The sequence below is a fragment of the Atractosteus spatula genome, chromosome 1 (genome assembly GCF_055471065.1).
Source record: "Atractosteus spatula isolate fAtrSpa1 chromosome 1, fAtrSpa1.hap1, whole genome shotgun sequence".
Taxonomy (NCBI): domain Eukaryota; kingdom Metazoa; phylum Chordata; class Actinopteri; order Semionotiformes; family Lepisosteidae; genus Atractosteus; species Atractosteus spatula.
In genome coordinates this window covers 35,385,837-35,403,084 of record NC_142706.1, presented here as the reverse complement: position 1 = coordinate 35,403,084, position 17,248 = coordinate 35,385,837, and positions in this window count along the sequence as shown.

Below are 17,248 nucleotides of genomic sequence, written 5' to 3'. Positions count from 1 at the left end.
TAAAATATACCTCTCAAAAAAACACTGGATATTCAGCTAATATTACGAAACCAAAATAAACCATGGACATTTTGTGAATGAATCCAATTCATTCAGTTAGGCAAACTGAATCTTAAAGGTATCATTCTGATAAATTGAAACATTCAGCAATGATGTCACTGGTAGTACAGTTAATGTCAGTGGTAGTCCAAGGTATAAATTGTGTCTGTCCAAGTGTTCACATGGGCTAACAGGTAATCTTTACTTGAAGGAACTGTGATTTGTAATGGAGAATCCAAATTCTACATATTTAGTTATCAAATCAGAGAACATTCCAAATATTATTGGAACTAATGCTTATATAATATTATTATATAAGCATTATTTACAGCAACATTAACAGCTAAGGTAAAGTTGGAATATTATTTTCCGTAACTGGTTGTAATGGGAAATGTGAGTGCTGTTATCTTGAATAATGAATCTCCTTCCATGATAGCATGTAAAGAACATGCTACGGTGTTTGATCACATTCTCTTGGTAGTGGTAACTGTGACATGAATAACATAACAAGAATGAAGGCCAGTTCTGCCAGGACCTTGGGACAGTATTACAGCAGATCAATAACCTTCTTCCACATTACATCCCAGCCTAGTATCTTTAAAGTTTAATTTTGACTTTAATTTATATAAGAATTGATATCAGTTGTGACCATTCAGCCACATGGTCCAGTGTTGTTTTCCCCTGCACCTGACTAGCCGTGCTTTTTTATCAGTCATAACTAGCGAATTTTGTGGCTGATTGGCTTTCAGACTTATTGAGTACAGGCAAAGTTTCTGTTTTTGTTCAGACATGAACTAACCAGATTCTGGTTTGTTGATCTCCTATACTGTATTTTGAAGTATAACTGACATTTCTGATTCTTTGAATTTATAAACAAAAACCATTAGATGAGTTACTGACTGAGACATTCAGCTGTGCAGATATATTCCTTTGGGTCCTAGAACTCTGAAGTGTTCAACAGCTCCTTACCTATCAGTTATACTTATGCACTGGATTAGCAGCCCCAGCAAAAACAACTTAATGCATGTCCTGTGTCAATTAATTTTACACTCATTTATACATTTTTGAAATGTGTTGCATGCATTTACTTACTTGTAAAACCACACTGTGTAATTACATGTGAAACCCTGAGCAGCAGCCAGAACTTTAGTTGTTTAAAATGTAAAGTAAACACTGTAATGTGAGTACTACTGTACTTTCAGTGCAGGTCCAAACCCATGACTGATTTTTCTTCCCAGAATATCAAGAAAATACACTAAATCAGGACAATTAGTGGTCTTTCTCCTTTACTGGGGCTAGCTCTCCAGTAATGTTGTTGAATCTTTGAAGTACAGTACTAAAAGTCTCACATCTGAAATAAAAAGGGGAAAAATACTTCAAATAACATATTTTTGCTACTCATGCTGAATTTTCTGAAATGATACCTCCATTGACCTCGTTACAATAATAAGTAAAAAGGTACAGACACAGCTTTGTCACAGTTCTTTATTACCTTTTTTATTAAAATATGTATTTATTGTAAGTCAAGTGCTTAGATTTCAACCAGATTTTTGAGTAGGTTGGTAGCACTATATTGGCTTTCTCTTTTATTAAAAAAACATGGTCTTTTAAGACGCATTGTCATTGTTTTTAAATCTTTATATAAATTATATTTATATTGCATCATGTTCTAGAGTAATGTGTAGATGATGTTTGTCCTGAAAAAAAGCTTGAATTTCTTGAATAACATTCCAGTTTGAACCTTTCTCTTAGACACTGTTTCACCTAAAATGCTTTAATGTTATAAGTTTCAGTTGTGATTCATGGCCGTTTTGTGATTACAAATAATTAGGAAAAACTGTAACAGAGTTATGAATAGAAATTTCTGTGACTCGCTAATGTTTAAATGACCACTTTGAAACATGCTAACAGAACTTCACAGTTCTCTCTTTGGCAGCCATAATTGAATTTAATAGCCCTTGCATAGACATAAGGAAACTCTTTGACACCTACACCAAATTCTCTAATGAAATGATCAAATAAGCATAATCTAGTCTTAGCAGGTTAGTTCTGGCAGTATTTTGTATTATAACAATTTCTCTTTTAACTTGTGCCAGCAATGTGTCCAACCATGTCTAAAAGTCTTACAAACATGTTCCATTTGTCTTCAAGTCACAGCTTTTAATCAAGACTGATTTTGGCAAGTACTTAGAGCATGGGTAACTATTACCATAATCAGCAGTGACAGTCTGTATTTTTTGGTTTTGAGGGACAAAACAATGGAATCATGTTCCTGTCCCTCATTTTAGCCAAATAGCCCATAAATGATACTTCTACAATTCTTCACGTATGTTTTTAAAGATCCTATTACACACAAAGTATGGTATTATTTCTTAAAGAAAAGGACTCTGTTTCTTTTTTTCTTGAATGCATGTTTCTCAATGTTGATTTAATTTCTGCAACTTATTTATCAAGTAATGAAATGACTTAAAAACATAATAATATGAGATGCTGAAAATACATTGCATGTGTTGCAGGAGTATAAAAAGATTATAAATGTCCTACAAAGACCTTTAATTTAAAACACCTATTTAATTTGCCTTTACTATGCAATTTCATAACAGTCTCACATTCGTATTTTTGTTAAATATTATATTGTTATCCTTATGTAAATATTAATAGTTTCATGATTATGGGCAGCACAATGGCACAGTAGTTAACATTGCCCTGGTTCAGTTCTAGACCTGGGGTTCTATCTGCGTGGAGTTTGCATGTTGCACTTGTGTTCACTTGGGTTTCCTCCAGGAGCTCTGGCTTCATCCTACAGTCCAAAGACATACTGGTAAGTAAACGTGCTTCTGGGAAAATTTGCCCTGGTGTACTGTATGCGTGTACATGTCAATGTCTGTGTGTGCCTTGCGATGGACTGTCATCTTGTCCATGATGTTTCCTGCCAATGTGCCCATTGCTTGCTGGGAAAGACTCCAGCTCCACCGCCACCATGGTTAGAAAATGGATGGATGGATGTTTAGCGATTTGTTTATGCTGAGATCTCATTTTAATCAGTAAAGCCACCCAAGTGAATAAAAGCTAACGTGAAAAAAATGAAGTGTTAATTTTTTTTTTACCCTCTGGCTTTAAAAACAGAGCATTGCTGCTATTTTCAGCTGCTGCGATGGTCATGATGTCATCAGACAAAGTATGCTTATTTTTTAAGACTCTGTGGGGATCCTGCATGTGTAAAACAGCCTAGTTTCAGACTCTTGTTTGGTTACATTTGACTTTATGGGAGGCAAGAAACAGGTTTTACTTGTCTGTGGACTCTCTTTATGAAAGGGGTCTGACAGTGGGAACAGAAAACACCACTGCTTTCCAGTTTTAAATATATACTGATATGTAGTCTGTTATATTTCTGCAAGTGCACCCTATTATGCTACCTTTCAAGTACTGTGCCACCAGGGAGCTCCCTTTTCTGGTTTTTGTTGCCGTTGGGCTTACTAAGCAATAATAGTGTTGTTTTAAGGACTTAATTTAACTAGTGCATAAACCGAATATGTTGAGTTAGGCATGCAATGTTTATTTGTGGAATATTTTCTGACACCTCGGTACAGCATAACCGTCCAAGTCTAATTATGCCCCAAGTACTGCTTAAAAGGTACTTGACATACAAAGACCATCCCACCTGCACTTATTACAAACAAAGGCGTGCTGAATTTTGAAACATCGGAGGCAACATTGCCTGTAATGACTGAGCTTCTGAGTTAAAATTGGAATATTTTAAGAAAGGTAATTGACATCCAGTGTCTCTTTTTGTGTGATAAATTTAACAATTCAGAATCTGTCTCATTATGAATGTCCCATGTCTTACATTTCTCTGTAAAAATGTGTCCTATACTCAGCGTTCCATTACACCTTTTTGTTTAACGTGATTAAAGTGTATGTTTGGTTCACCCATCTTTATTTCCAATTGAGCACTTTGAGATGATTCCTTTTAAAAGTACTATACTGTATTATTATTATTTTAATCACTTATTGAATCCAGCAAGTTAAGATTGATATCTCATGCTAGGTGTTGAGTCATTCCTATTCTAAATTTATATAAACATGAAAATGCAAGATGAATATTGGATCCAATAGTATGTGCTGCATTTTATGCAATATATTAAACACTGACTATAAAGGCATCTGCCACTGGCACTTAAATACTCAAATCAATAATAATGGATCTGAAGTACTCTTAAATAATTAGTGTAAAAAACTCATTTGGAAAGTCAAACATAATTTAGAATTCATAAAAAATGTCAAGAACAGTAATACAGTGTAATAATTCAGGGTTAGACTAAAAGCAATTTTAAATACCAATGCTTCCAGTGACTTGAATTATATGAATGATACCCATGGGCATAAAACCTGAGGTGTGAGAAACAGTCTTCACAGACTCTTACAGGCTTTTTGTCTGCTTTCTTTCAAATAGCAGGCATGTTAAAACATAAAGTAGGAGATGCTGAAAGATCAGAAAAGTGCAATACAACTGGCAACACTCTTGTTTTAGACAAGACTATTGAGCATTGTCCCACTCTTTGTAAAGCTTTCATCAACCTCTTTATTCAAGTGCTTTTACCGACTGCCTGCTCTAGTAAATCTGCCTAGGCCTATCGTCTTGTTCAATCTCCAGAAGTCATTTTTTTCACCTTACACTACTGACTTACTCAGAGGCTTTGTACACTGAAAGTTCAAAGAATTAAAAAGGTATGGGTTTTTCCTTCCTTTTTTGTTGGTTGCCCTTGGGTGAGTAGTTTATGTTTTGAACCCAGAAACAGGTAAAGCCTCTACAAAAAAGCAACAGAATGGTCCTTATTCTTCAATTGACCTTGAGAGAGGCCCTTTCTTCAGGCCATCTGGGATCACACAAGAATCACAACAGCTGCCGAGGCCTTCCATGACCTGTTGTCAAGGACACATGTGGGAATTAGGAAAAGTGGACTTGTTTCAAACAATTATATAAATTACTTTAATATTGTAAAACAAAAAAATATATAAAATGTAGGCTGTCAGCTTAGATTTCCACTCATGATTTGCGTGAGTTTTCACTGAGGAGAGTAGGGGCAATTTGGAGATTTTGAGTGCCAGGTGTTTCAAAATTGTATCACTGCATTCAGCCATGCTTTAAAAATCATCTCTAATAAGCACCTGTCAGAAAAAAAAAGACCTTTACTATAAGGCTTGAAATAGACACCTTTTATTAGATGTCAGTTTGTTAAGGAGTAATTGAAAGATGTTTGGAATTTGAGCAGGAAGTTGGCTCTTCTTTTTTTTCACAATTATAGATGACTAGGATTTAGCCCACTATTACACTGACACATTGATACTCCAGTTGGGATTTATAGCACAAAGCATTATTTTTTCTTAAACAATTTTCTCTGACAAAACTGACCTTATTGATAATGATGTGGAAAGAACTGCCACAATTGTCTCTTAGTTGATTACTTGTCAGTGCAGACATGAAAGATACTACTTCACATTAGCCAGAGGAAATGAACAAAATTAATCTTGGCAAACTAACGAAAGCATGTCATCAGGGAAAGGAATTACAGTAAATTCATAAAATGTGCAGCTTTTTATAGCAAGACAAATTATCATCTAAAGATTGTTATAAAAGCCTCCCTTGACATTTAAGAAATCTAAATATTATGTACTGTATACTCAGATAACTGGAATACATGATTTATGTTACAATACTCTCATCCAAATTTATCAGTATGTAGTATACTTCAACAGGTTTATTTAAACAACATATGTTATACTGGATTTTAGACAAATAATAAATAAGTTACTGTATATTAAGTGTGTTTAATGTAGATATCACTGAGAACAAAGTAGATAGGGATGATTGTCTGTTAAGAATAATAATTTTATTTTAATATTTCATATAATTCAAGTACATAAATACCATAAGTGCTGTAATACTCTATGCTCATATATAATGGAAAATAAAAAAGGTAAATTGTGTCATTCATTAGGTCAGTGGTGAGATTCTCATCACACATTCAAATCCATTAAAAAAGAAAACTGGAATTCCTAATGAAAACCCCATGTCAAAATGACAGCAAAATTATGGCCTGTCTACAGAATTTGTGCCTTAGTATATAATTACAAAACCATTTTAAATCATGGTAATCAGAAGTTAACTACAGTTCACATAAACTTTAGCAATATAAGTCTCAGACCTATAACTTTATAAGGCATACACTGTAAGCTTTAGCATGTTATTTTAAAGTGATTTAGAATACAGTTTATTGATTTTATTTGCCACCACTTCAAAAGTTGTACATTATATCATATCAGACTAAATCATTTCTCATGTAATGTACAAAAACTTATTGTATGAGATAGAAATAGGAATCGGTCAAATAAAGAACAGACATAACAACAAATAAGTGTCAGTAAAAGTAATAAGGCCTGTAATACTGAAGTGTAATGATAGCACAATTTGAGCAAATGTAGTAAGTATAAATAACTTAAAGTCATAAATGAAGTTGAGTAATATTGCTTACAAGAATATATTTATAATATACAGACAGAAAATATATTACAGTCAGTTAATCATAGTTTAGAATGTACCTTTCATAATAGTAGCATTATCTTACTGACTATACTATAACTCAGCAGTAATATAGTATTACAGTAGTAAGATATTAGTAACAGTAGTACATTGTTAGATGCACACTGAAATATCTTAGGAACATAATTCTGGATTCAAGGCAAACTTTAAATGGAATAAACCAAAGTTTATTCTGTAAGCTTTGGTTGTAACATTATACAATAGTATGTTCCTGTATTGTTACCTACAGTATACTGTAGTGTAGATTCCATTTTGAGCTGTATAGTCATTCAATATGTATATTCCTGGTGAACATTTTATTTTATTTTAAAATAAACAGTGGTCCTACACTGACACATGTAGACAGTTTTGATTATGTTAGGCAAAATGTTGTAGTCCTATTGTTATGATTACCGGAATTGTTGCCTGCTTATATCATAAAGTATGTAACAGAATGTAACAGTTCAGTTGTATATTTTTAAGACGATAGTTGGAGATGTTGCAAAGAGATGTCAGAATGTTACAAAATCCACAGCTAACAGTTAGATGCAGTCTACAATTATTATGCAGTCAAATGTCGCAATGTGAAATCCTAAATCTGAGGTACATTATGCATACTTTGTTCTATTAAATAAATACAAGTTGTTTTATTGTTGTGGTCTAATATTCTTAAAACATTGCACAACACTCTGGAAGTGGTGAAACCTAATGTTGTAAAATGATACCCCACAACATTCAGAGATTACAAATTAGTACAATGTAAACTTAATAAGTTGTCGAGTTTTAATCAACTAAATATAAATAAAGTTGGAGAGACGGCTTAACAGTTATAAACGCAGCTGCAGCTGAGAATAGAAGACATAAATATATCTGTCAAGCAGACAGCTAATACAAGACTGAAACAGGGTTTCACAATCTTGATCCTCGTGACTTATTTTTATTTGACTTTCCTTTCCAGTTGAATTGATCAGTTAATTGAGTAAAACTGTAATAAACATCGTTAATAAACAATGACAAAGTTGATTTTCTGTGAGGTATTTGTCAAATGAGATTAGTTTTATCTACTCTAAGGACTTGGTTATGATTGGTGAAGGTCAAATATGTCTAAATATGTTAAACCATAAAACCTTAAGAGGGTGTACTTACCATACTTTTTCACCACACTGTGTTATACAGGCAAAAGACTTTTAATCATGCAGGTTTGGTTAGAGCATAAAGCTGACGTAAAATAAAATGATTATTTGCATATATCAGTAGATTAAGATACATGTATTACAAAAAAGAAAAAAAAATTAAGTCACAAGAAAAACAAAAGTGTATGCTATTTCATAACCACATTTAAAGAAAAGGTGACATACTGATAATGACAATGAAAATGATCTGTTGAGTAAATATACTGTAATGGTTATGCAGTAGCCCTCATTTCACAAATACTCACTTTTTCACTATTCCATTAAGCTCATTATTAATATTGTGTATATTTGTGATTTGGAGTTGTCTCCTTTTTTATATCCTGTACACTAACGCTCTTGTTGAAATAATTATTACATTGACTTGTGACAAAGATTCTGTCAAGACTTTGCATATAGAGGATCCCTACTTTTATAAAGCAACAGCCAGCTCAGTGATGTCCCTCTCATCCCACAGGGACTCTCTTGCATTCTGATCTGTTGATATAGCAGGTCAAAACATGACAAAGATTAATGGAGGTTTGGATGACAGTGCTGAAACACATGCTGGAGAAGAGATCTTGAAGTGTGAACAACATGACACTGTAAAGCAAGATGACATATCATAGCAACAAACCCACTCCTAAAGGTGATTATAATGCTTCAGCACATTATTGTGTTGTCTCCACCAAAATTTAATAATTTTCTTACATAGGTTTGGAGTTTGGAGTTTCTGCAATATACAAATGTCCCGACATCACCAAATTAGGCTCAAGGAACAAATTCATCAGAAAAAACATCCTTTACCAATATCTGCTGGGTTGTCATCCACGCTATAACCAGCAGTTATGCAGCCCTGATGTGGACTGAGTCATTACGTTACCAATGTACTGTAGAGTTATCTAAATAGGACATTTCAGCTGTCATGATAATAAAAAAATAGAGATTTCCAGCTGTGTGACTACATATAGTTGTGTTGTTTCGCAGAAGGTAAATTTTACATGGTCCCTCCTTGACCAGTACGTACAATTTACTGGGTAATGGTCGATAATTAATGGTTATACTAGTGGATGTTTGAACTTTAAACTTTTAAGAATCTTTGTAAAAGAAAATATCTTAACTTGGAAAACATAATTTTATTATGTTTTTATTAGCAATAGTAATGATAATGTCATTTCAATTGTAAGATAGGACTAAATATAATTATAAAATATTAAGCAATGTAAAGATAAGGTTTGCACAATGTTGCAAATAAGGGAGATGTCATCTTTGTCTTTAGAAAAGATCAATATAGACTTTATTCTCAGTAATTAGGTTCATAAATCCTATTATTGCACAAAGCATGTGCAAAAATTTGTCCACAAAATTACATATAGTTAGATCTATACTAAGAGATGTTAAAAGTGCAACATATGCAATTGGTTACAATATTAATTTCTTGTTTCTTTAATGTCTCTCAGTGTAGAATGTGAAATCTTTACCATGTCTTGTGTTTACCTAGTAACAGCAGCAGAGGGAGTCTTTTTACTATGTTCTGAACATAGCAGTGTGAATTTATTAATTCAAACTTTCACCAATATGTTTTCTTTCTTGATGACAGTGTAGTGAAACCCATACAACCTGATCAACATGAATCTTGAATAGGCATGAATGGGCAACATGAAAATGCTCCTAAACTGAACAAAAACAAAAAAGTTTATCATCTTTGTGTTCCCCAAATGCTTTCTATCTGCACGTGGGCATTATGATTTACTCACTGAAACACCAAGTGAAGTGTGAATAGATCCAAAGTCATTGGACTTACTCTGGCTTACTCTGTGGAAAATAAAAGACAATGCAAACACTACTTCAAGAAACATAGCAAGTTCATTCGAGTCCTACCAAAAACTGTTGTAAATCTGGGGGATTTTTAAAACAATAGACACCAATTATGTTTTAATATGAACAGGGGAACATCATTTTATGTTAATAGTCTTTATGGAGATGAACCCCCAGTGCACTTATATTTTTTTTTTAACTGAATCGATCTTGTCAGCCCATGATCATGACTTCTGCCATAAAGAATGTATTTCAGCAAGACAATCAACTTAAATTGCCCAAGCTGAACTATTTCCTGGATTTAAGTACTTAAACAGGGAGCTACCATCAACAAAATAGCAGACAATCACTCTGTGACCTTGGTTATTGTCTCGTGGTACTGTACGTAGCTAAAAAATATGGGGTTCAAAACTGAGCCTTATGACATAACAGATGATGCATGAGGTAACCGGTTTCATTCCTTATAGGAAAAACAATACTGAAATGTAAATGTTGTCATCCTGAGTCTGAACCAAATAGTTACTGAATGTAGTGTTTTTGTTAGAAATTGCAACTGAAGGAGAGCAGTAATTCAAATGTATCTGGACCTAAATGCAATAAATGTGTCTCAGTGTTCTACATGGTACAAAACACAAACAGTAATGAAAACACAAAATGAAACCTTTGCAGTTTCATGTAACCATGGTGATATGGTTGATATGGTGATATGATGGATGGAATGTGTCACCACAATGTAAGTATCCTTGGAACTGCAAGTGGCCCCAGGTGGAAGTAGTAGTAAGAATTTTTTTCAGACGGGTATGACAATAATCAACAAATATAAGATACTGTACAATACCTCTACAGTTGCAACTTCATTGTAGTGACAAAAACAAAAAAAATAAAAAGCAGATATGGAGAGACAAAATATCTGAGTTTAATGTGAGATTAGTGTATCATTTTTCAATGTCTGCTCTTTTAATTTTGCTATCCCAAGTCCTTTAAGCTGTTGTTTATCTACTTTATATGGTGCCTAAATCCTAAATATTTAAAATTGTTGTTTGAGCTTCATGTTTATCCTAAATTGTTTCTCTTAAATATTTTAAATACAAATTAATTTTAGAGCAATATCATTAAGCATATTATTATATAACCGAAATAAACATATTATTTAATTGATTACGTTCATTAGCTTTTAAATAAACATTTTAATATTCGTATTGATGGTAATAACTCTTGTAAGAGCAGTTGGTGTTTTTAAACCTTTTTAAATCAGTACTGGATAGACACAATTACATAGTTCCCTTTTTAATTAATTAATTAACAAATCATTAAAATGTCATTTATTTCTTAAAGGGCATAGAGAGAATGATCAGCTGCACTTTTATATTTCTCAGACCTGACTTTCATTAGGAATGAGACCGTTGAATGTTTTTGTAAGGGTGAAAGGAACATTGTGGGATCTGAAAGCCAGAATTCAAAATGAATGTTATACAATTAATCCCTAATCACCTTAACTTCCTTGCTTAAACAAAACGTGATTTATTTTATTCATTCGTGAGTATTAACTAATCAGGACATTAGAAATTATAGAGCTGCTGCTTTAGGTACGCTTCGGAGGCATGTGAGAGGGACAAGGCAGCAGCCATTCATGAATTCATGTAATCTCGCACTAAAACAGTTACTCTTTCTTCACAACTTTGTTTCCATCCAATCCGTCTCTAACACATACAAACCTGAAAGGCATTACTATGAATTTACATTTTCATTAGGTAAACATGAATGGAAAAACCAATAGCAAATAATTCCTGCGTCTCTTAGAATAACTGAAAAACAGAAAAATCCTGATGTAAATGTACTGTATATGCTCATTTAGGAACTAGAATGAAATAGTATGGGTGTGGGAACTGCAGTGAATGAACAAGGGGTCTCACAGAGTATTGCATATTTATTAAGTCACATTTAAGTACTATATGCAGTCACGTGTTCCAGCCAGTGTTTTTAAATATGAAAGAAAATTTAGTTGAAACACAACAGTTTATTATGCCTGTTATTTCGGAACTATGGCCAAAAGCTTGTTCACTTTTGCAATTTTTTTTTAAAAACAGAACAAATGATCCATGCATGACTGAGCATGGCCATTGACACAATTCCACTGTAGAATACAACAGCACAACAATACTGAAAACTCTAACAACTCAACAACCTACAGCTCTGGCTTCCATCATTAATCCAGCATTGTATTTTAAATTGGAGTTCTTGAATTGTAATGAGGAAATTTAACTTTATCCTGTTATGTAATGCCTGACCTTATTCTGTTGGTTAGAATAATCTGTGTTGTTCATTTACAGTGTTTTATAACAAATGAATGTACATTCATTATAAAAAATACTATAGATGACCAATCACACACCGATGATGTTTTACTTACATCATGAGGTTTTGCAGGCAAAAGAAGACCTATTTGCTGCACTCATGCAGTGTCCTGTTAATTAGAAAACCTATCATCTAAAAAACAGCAATATTCTGTATACCTACTGTACCCGTGCATAATCATGCACAGTCTGTGGGAATATATTTCAATTTGACCAAAAATCAAATAACGTAACTATGACTGTCAAAAGGCACAATGCATAATTCTGTATTTCTGTTTTGCTGATGATATATTTTTGCACACTGCTTTATGTGCTGGTTTCCTGTGCAGTTCTGGTCCTAGAGAGCCATGGTACCTACAGGGTCTGGTAAAAATGAGCACAATCAATCCAGTAACTACGTAAAACCTGCACTGTACTGATATAAAAACCCAGTTATACCAGCCTTCCAGCACCTCATTTAATTAAGACAGTTAATATTTATAGGTCCTATATTATATTCTACTGTTTGTCACCATTTCTGTATGCTGATGACCTAACCCTAACCCTGCCACTGCATTGGTTGATCCTGCAGTGTACTGTATGTAGCCCATGCCAACAGGCATTGAATATCTGACCAATGTGAGAATGCAAGGAAGGCAGTTTATTTATTGGATGTGTAATTTGATACTTTTGGGAAATCCCATGGACAGCATGGTAGTGCAGTGATTAGCATTGCTGCTTCTTAGCACTGGGGGCCTCAGTTCAGTTCTTGACCAGGGACCCTATCTGTGTGGAGTTTGTATGTTTTCCCAGTGTTTGCATTCTCCAGGAGCTCCACTTTTCTTCCACGGTCCAAAACATAATAATAGGTTAATTAGCTTCTGGGAAAATTACTGGGAATGTGCTTGTATCTAGTTGCCCTGTGCTGGATTGGTGTCCCAGCCAGGATGTACCCTGTCTTTTGCCTGTTGCTTGCCAGAAATCTGAATTAGAAGGAGTGCCATATTGTACGAGAGAGTAAAAATTGGTTTTGAGATTAGTTTAGGATTCATCTTTGACTCTCTAACTTATGAAATTATTTAATTGAGTTATTTAATTAAATGTGGGAGAAATCTACAGTAACTTGGAAATAACTTGGAACTAAAACACACCTTCATATATGAGTCTTAAATTGCTGAAAAGTTCATTTGAACAAAAAATACATTTTTTTATTGTACTATACAGTATGTGGATATTTTGGCCCAGTAATCATACAGATGTAAACACGAGTGTGACATTTGATTTTTATACATAATACACAATCTGTTGGGTTTTTTTACCCTAATGGTAAAGCTTTAAATAAGAACTCTTGCTACAATGCACACATTCATGATTTTTTAACACAGTACATGGTGTGGTGGCATCCTGCACTTAACTTTTGACACGCCTTTGTACTGAGCTTTCACCTCTGACCAGGATGACAAACAAAGCTGCACAAAGAAGTCTTTTAAGCATTTCCTTAAATATAGTCCTTTTCTTTCGCTACTCAGGTTGTAGTGAACAAGACGCTAAGTGAAAAGTATACTTGCATTTTCAAGACAGGAACACAGGTGTTCATTTCTTTGCTCCTCCCAAGTTCAAAGGCCATTTAGTCTCTATTGTCTGTAAAGCAAAACTCCAGCTTGTTAGTTTAAGCTGAGGAATGTTTGGGGGCTCTTTCCTTTTGGCTGTGTAATATCCATATCCAGTCTTAGAAATGCAATAGATAGTTAGAGATGAGTTTTAAAAACAACTTTTATTTCCATTAAATTAAAAAACATAATTCATCATCAACAATAACACCAACATCCCTTTCCACCTTCTCCCCCACCCAAGTGTAACAGCAGTGATCAAAATTGTAAACAATATGTCCCAGAACACTAAATAAAATTCCACTGCAGTTCATTGATTCCTGTAGCTTTGACATTGTCCAGAGCCACTGTAAATCCAGATCTTCTTCAAGTTGATCTTTCTTCTCTTCTTGCATCCAAGACAGTCCCTGAAGGAGCCTTTGTGCCTGACTCTGATGTGCACAGATCAGCATAGAAAGCTTTAGCATGCCTCAAAGATTGCCCCTGGCACACTCACTTTCTGTCTAATCTGGGTCTTCAAGTAGTGGATCTGTTTTCTTGGAGCCTCCTTCTCATCTGATCCAAAGAAAAACTGAGTAGGAGCAACCACTCGAGAGACAGTTTATAATCTTTATCACATCAGGACCACTTGACAAGTCTGCCAATTGCATCCGAGTCTACAAGTTCTCAAACAACCAATCAAAATTGACCTGCTGCAAAGAGCTAAGTAATGTCCTCTTTTAGCTGTCTCATAAGTACTGTATAGTTTTACTCTGAGTAACATGTCCAGTGTATTGTTGACAAAAGCATCTCACTCGCATCTTAACCACATCCCACCACAGCCTCAGTGAAGGAAAAGTATGATTTTGCCTAGTCCACTTTTCCCAGAAAAAATTAAAACATTTCAAAACATGTACAGAATTTAACAGTCTTGTTTTAAAATGCCAGTATGACTTTGAACCTTTAGGTGAGGGAACAATAAAATTAAAAACTACCATGCTGTGGTCAGAAAAACCAACTAGGTAAATATAGCAGCCAGTCACAAAATCTAATTAATGTAAATAGCAATAAAATGTATCCAACCTGACTAAGGAAACCAGAGGGGGAGACATTTAAACCTAAGTGTATTGTCTAGCAGATGAGAAGATATTCTGCTTAAACATCCACCATTTAAATAGTGAAAAATACAGTAACTACAGTAGCTCCCTGGCTGACCTAAGGTGAGGTTATTAACTGTTTCTAGCCAACTTTTAATTTCAATGCAGTTAAAATTGTCAGCCAAGTTCACAATATTCTCAGCCTGTTAAAACACTGTTCAGTAATGCTGTTTAGTAATGAGATATAGAAAGGACCACACAGACATACACTAACCAAGAAAAAACACATACTGTACAGTACTGTAATTTGAAAAAAAGAAAAAAACACAAATAAGCATTAAAACATTTTCATTGTACCTTACAACAGTTTTCAACTCCTAATGTTCTTTCTTTTACATGCCCAAAGTCTTAGTATTGCACATGACCTGCAGAGCAGAACTCATAAATAACCGAAGATCGGGAAAATAGTTAGCTACACTAATACCCTGCCAGCCTTTCATGTACCATGTCCAGATATGCACAGATACTCTCTGCACTCTATCCTCCTTTCATCTGCTGACTGCCAGTCAATTAACACCGTTCTGTTCACTCATTGAGCTGTCCTCAGTTACACTAGTCTTTGCACCACTCTCTCCTAAATAAGAACTTTCACTTGTCTTTAGATGTCCTGAAAAGGTACCTAATTTCACAACTTGCACAGTACTCATCAGCTTAAACTCTCCTGTTTGCTTCTGTCCCACATTCTTCTCTTCTTGCCCTGAAAAAGCCCATTGATTTCCTTCTTTCTGTTGAGAGGCTATTTCCCCTGATTCTATATCTTCCTGTATCTTCCTCTGCACTTCAGTCTTTACTTGCATTTCCAAGCTTAATGAAACTCCCTGTTCACCACCTTCTCCAGTATAGGAGCCATCTCAGATGGCTGAAAAGACATCCTCTGTCAGAATAGATTGTACCTACTGCACCTACTACCCTGCTGCCTTCTCAATTTATCACCTGAGATTCTCTTTCCTCTCTTTTTTGACCCTCAAATGAAGACCCAGGCTGCTCAATTCCTTGTACAGACAACTCTGTAACTTGCTCTTCTGTTGAGTGCTCCCCAGCAGTGCTGTGTTCTCCCTCATACTGCTTACATATCTAAGCCATATCTAAGTCTCTCCCATCCACATTTAAAAAATGTCTTTGCAGTCTGGGTGGGTACTAATGCCCCAGTATAGTGACGGGGACGCTATACTGTAAACAGGCGCCGTCCTTTGGATGAGACGTAAAACTGAGATCCTGACTCTCTGTGGTCATTAAAAATCCCAGGGCGTTTCTCAAAAAGAGTAGGGGTGTAACTCCAGCGTCCTAGCCAAATTTCCCATTGGCCTTTACCAATCATGGCCTCCTAATAATCCCTATCTATGAATTGGCTTCATCACTCTGCTCTCCTCCCCACTAGTAGCTGGTGTGTGGTGAGCATTCTATTATTATAACACGAGGGAAACATTGGAACTTCTTTGCATGTGCATGTTTGCTAAGTTCTCTCACCAACAGCGCATTGGGCAGGAATGGAGGAACGTTGGACACAATTATTTTTCTTGCTGGTGCTGCAAGCGGTAGAACAGTGATCAGAGCCACACCAATTACAATTACAGTATGCACCAAATTGTTTAGAATATTTTCTTTTTTTAAAAGCACAATTCTTAAAGAAGACTGTAGATTACAAAAGCCCCCCACCTTCTCAATCTCATCAACACATTTCTTCACCCTGGTACAAGGGGATGAACCCTGTCATTTTGTCAAACCCACAAAGGGTTTGGTTCCCCTTGACCAGGCCATAGCAGCCAAGTCTGCTGACAAAAACTTCACCCAAAGTATTATGTACATCCTTTCTAGTGACAGAAAAAAACAGTAAAAACACCTACACTGTAGAAAATAAAGAAATAGAGAAAAACAAAAGAAAGGGAGAGAAAAAGGTTGGCCTACTCCCAGACACTCACCTCCTGGTGTGTACCCACAAGCTCCCAACAGACACAGCAACAGACATCACTAACAGATGACAGAGGGAGACAGAGTTTCTTTAAATTTCCATGTCAAGCTCCAAACTTTCTTTTTTTACTTCCCACTTCTACTTTTACTTCTGAGGTTTATAGGTTTCCAAAATGGGAACCTATCCAAACATTACTAGTAATCCTAGTGTCAGTAATTTAATGCTCAGGTGTGAATGGATTTTCAAACAAGCTGGGGAAGCCAGATGAGTCGTGAGCCAACTGTAGGCTTAAATAAATATGATGCTGAGAAGAAACGTCTGCAGCTTGGTTTGATACAAGTAGTTGTATTTATGTTGTGGCTTCTGGTGGTTTATTAAATTCTATTAAAACCATGCTGACCATTTCCTTGCTTAGTTCCTGGGTGAAAACTAAGCCACAGAAAAATAAGTAATGAAAATAAAGTTATTATATGTATAGTTACACTGAAATCCAACCACTTGTTGTTGTTTTAATGATACATTATTTAGTAGTAGTGCTTTATATATTGCAAGTCTCAGAATTTACATCTACAGAATAAACTAACCTTAGTTTGTGCTTTACAAATCACAATCATAGATCATAGAAAACTGGAAAGAATAAATTGCACTTTAATT